This window comes from Cricetulus griseus, chromosome X (genome assembly GCF_003668045.3).
Source record: "Cricetulus griseus strain 17A/GY chromosome X, alternate assembly CriGri-PICRH-1.0, whole genome shotgun sequence".
In the NCBI taxonomy this organism is placed as follows: domain Eukaryota; kingdom Metazoa; phylum Chordata; class Mammalia; order Rodentia; family Cricetidae; genus Cricetulus; species Cricetulus griseus.
In genome coordinates this window covers 7,656,196-7,660,600 of record NC_048604.1, presented here as the reverse complement: position 1 = coordinate 7,660,600, position 4,405 = coordinate 7,656,196, and positions in this window count along the sequence as shown.

Below are 4,405 nucleotides of genomic sequence, written 5' to 3'. Positions count from 1 at the left end.
TGGACACCTGGGACAAGGACATCACCATAGATCCTGGCTGTGGTAGGACCATGGACCGAGACATGGTGTTCGGCAGGCTCAGATGTCACCATGGCCCCAGGTGATTGCTCAGGCTTCTCTGATAGGCATCACCCTGCCTGCAAGGTGCTCCTCAAAAACATGGCACCAGGTGATATAGACGCCATGCATCTACACAGCCTTCAATGGTACCAGGAGCCATGGATACCAGCATAGACTTTGGCTGCAGTAGGGCTACAGCTGCAGCCTAGGCCTGGAAGCCATCATGTCTCCAGATGCCAGCATGATTCTAAGGCAACACTATGGCCTCCTCTGGTGTCAGCCAATATCCTGGGCATCTGCACATCCTTCTGTGATAACAGAAGCCACTGATGTTGACATAGAACTTGGATAGTAGAGTCACAAATGCAGACATGGCATCAGACCGCAGCTTGGGCCTGGTCAACACCTTGACAATGGGTAGCAATGTAGACTTAGATCACCATGGCACAGCTGTGGCATTTCCCTTGGTCACCAACATGGCCACAGGCGGTGGCCCAAAGTCTGGAAATCTGTGTGGCTTTTGGTGGTGACACAGGCCATGGACATCAACATAGACTCTGGATTCAGCAGGACTATGGACCCAGATATAGTCCTCAGTACCAACCTGAGTACAGATGTCACCATGACCATTGTGTGGCAGTGCAGGTCACTCAGGTCAGTATCATACCAGCTGCAAGGTGGCCTGCAGACACCAATGTGGGGGCAGGTGGGGGTCTAGACCCCAAGTACCCACCTGATTCTCAATGGTAACAGGAGCCTTAGATATCAACACAGAGCCTGGCTGCCATGGGGTCAAAGAGCCCAGACATTTCCCCAAGGTTCAAGCCCATAAGTCTCCATGGCTCCTGGTGGCAGTCCAGGCCATTCAGAACAGGATAGCCTTTGTTCATGGCCCTGGGGCACAAATATGGCCATATGTGGAAGCAAAACCTCAGGAGCTTCATAACCTTTGGTGGTATAACAAGATCCATAAACATCATGACAGACCCTGTCTATACCAGGGCCATGGATCTAGTCATTCCCCCTGTCAATGGCCAAGGACTGGATGCCAACATGGCTCAGATGGCAAGCAGGCCTTCCACATCACCCTTTCCCTTACCACCTTCACTTCTACACATCTGGTCCTTTCCACAAGACATGAATCACTGTCTTTTTCTCTCTCCCTCCCATACCCCTTTATATATTTGCTCACCATAATGGCACCAGACTCTCTCATGCACCAAAGCAATGGGAAGGGCCTTAGCATCTTCCCATGAGCACAGGACAAACTATCCGGGGCTAGTGTGTGTGAGTCCATCTCTGTTGCTTAATGTCTCTGTGAATTATTAAAACTACACTGCACCTCAGTAATTCCTTGACTGATATTGACAACAGACAGGTTTAAAGTTCATACTATTCTGTTGGTAGTAAGCCAGAGTGTGTTCAATGTTTTCCTAAACTATCTTGAGGGATTTCTTCTCATGAATATTATGGTAAACCAGAAAATTTGACACTGTTTTCAGGTTTGGAGCACTTTTGTTTGTTAATCACATTATATTTTCCTAAGTAACCTTTTTTCAGTAACTTTTCAGTTTTTTTTTATGTTCCAAGATGTTATTTTTAATACTTGTTATATATTTTTATTTTAGAAGCACTCTTATTTAATAGCTTTTTAAAGGCTGTTTTAATTTTTAAGACCGAATAGAAGCTTCATTTCTCTCTAAAGCCATTTATTTATTTCATTTTTTATTTCAAAAATATTTATTTTACTTTTTTGTACTTTCAAATCTTTTTTGTTAGTTTTTCCAAAATCATTATGACAAGAACTTTTTTCTTTCTACTTTTTTCTTTAATTTTTACAAAATTATAATTTAACATGTCAATCCCTTCTCCCTCTCCCCCCTCCCTACAACCCCCCAACAGCCCCCTCCATCCTCCCCCATCTGCTCCCCATGGAGGGTAAAGCCCTCCTCAGGGGCTCCCCAAATTCCACAACATCATCCTGGGCAGAGCCTAGGCCCTCCCCCATGTGTCCAGGCCAGAAGAGCATCCCTTCATGTGGGATGGGCTCTCAAAGTCCCTTCTTACACCAGGAAAAAATACTGATCTACTACCAGATGCCCCACAGGGTGGCAAGGCCTCTTCATTGACATCCACATTCAGGGGTCTGGATCAGTCCCCTGATGGCCTCCCAGACAGCAGTCTGGGGTCCATGAGCTACCCCTTGTTCAGGTCAGCTGTTTCTGTGGGATTCAGCAGCCTTGTCCCAACCCCCTTGATCTTGATTTCTCCCTCTTTGCAACTGGGCTCCAGAGTTCAGTTCAGTATATAGCTGTGGGTGTCTGCCTCTGCTTCCATCAGGCAGAATGTGAGGAGGAGAAGAAGAGGGGAGAGGAGGAAATGGAGGAGCAGAAAGGTTGAGTTGGGGGAAGAATAGAGGAGAGCAGGATGAGAGATATCATAAAAGAGGGAACCATTATAGGTCCGAGGAGAGATCTGGCACTAGGGTGATGGGGAATGTACTTCTGTGTATGTTTATCTTATTGATTGTTGAATAAAATACTGTTTGGCCAATGGCACAAGGTAGGCAGGACTAGGAGTCAAAGAGGATTCTGGGAAATGTATTAGAGAAGTGGTGATCCAGGCCGGAAGTGACATAGCAAGGAGACTCAAATTGAGCAAGGAGAAATAAGAAGTGTCCCCCTTTTTCCCTTTCCTCCTCCAGTGGCAGGATGTGAGCCACCAGCAAGAGAGGGTGCCAGAAAAGACAGCCTCTATAAAGATAAGTCTTATAAAATATATAGATTTATGATAATTAAGACTGAGCTAGCAGATGAGAATCCTAGTCATTGGCCAAGCAGCTTGAACCTAATACAAGTCTTTCTGTGTATTCATTTGGGCCCTAACTCGGACAGGAGGCTGGCATAAAGCCCACACGTGGCTGTGGGCCTCAGGCGGCATTTGGAAAGATTTATCCTAACACTAGGGAGATTTCCAGAGATCTACAAGGTTGACACCAACCGACAATCTAGGCAATGGTGGAGAGGCTTCCCTAAATGCCCTTTCCCTATAATGAGACTGATGACTACCTTATTTGGTATTTTGAGACGGGGTTTTTCTGTGTAGCTGTCAAGCCTATCCTGGCACTCGCTCTGTAGTCCAGGGTGGCCTCAAACTCACAGAGATCTGCCTGCCTTTGCCTCTCGACTGCTGGGATTAAAGGCATGCGCCAACAACGCCCAGGCAAAGCCATGTATTTTATTGGAATTTCATACTGTCTTTATTATGAAGTTCTTTCATAATGCTTATAAATGTGTTGAAGACCTACAATTGGGACCACATTTCAACATAATTTTTGCTTTAATTTAAATTCTCAGTCCTTGACTTAAGATTCAAGCAAATGTGTATACTTCAGTGTTTATTCTGAATATATAAGGTGCTAATACTCATGTTTTTGAATTTTTTATGAAGTTTATGCCTTGGATTCCTCTGAGTAATACATACAGAATTTTCAAGCAGGTACATTCTCCACTAAACAATTATTTGAAATTATATGTCTCATGAAAAAAAAATCAGTAAAAAAACAAGTCTGATGACAACTCTAAATAAAAAAATTATTTATAATGTACAGAAAAGTTTTCCAGAATTTTATCATTTGATATGTAAACTTCTGCACATCTCACATCTCCAGACTGATTTGAAGAATGCCATTATCTGCATCTATGCTTTCATCTTTCCTGGAATATTTCATCTTCTAGATATGCAATAAATAATGTCAAGGGCAAGAAGAAAAATTGTAGTGTTTAAGTAATTAAAGAAGAATTAACTAAAGGTAAGCACAACCATATTATTAAAGGATTCCTGAAGCTGAGTTTTTATTCCTTGGAAACAATGTAAACTCAGCATTTGAGAGATTCAATAAAAAGCAAAAAGTGTTTAAAAGACTTGGACTCAATGCAAAATTTAATTGCTGCATGCTTTCAAAAGCATTAGCAAGTGAGAGGCAGAAGGAAGTCTAGTAAAACAAGGTATTACCAGTTTCAGGACTTGACTTTATACTAGTAAGGATATTTCAGTTATATAGAACTACAAGATTATTGCATGATGTCTTCTCAAAGATGCCACCAAATCAAGCATTTTTTAAGTCAAAGCCAAGTTTATTCCTACTGAAAGAGTGATCATTACTATGATTGAGTTTGTTACATTTTGATCAAGGACAATATAGCCAATATATTCCTGAGGTTTATCACATTATTTACTTGGAAAATGTGGTATTTACATAAATCCAATCACGGAAAGATTTATTTGGCTCTGTTTGAGAGTACAGTCCACCATGTTTGGAAAAGCTTGGGACAGAAACAACTCT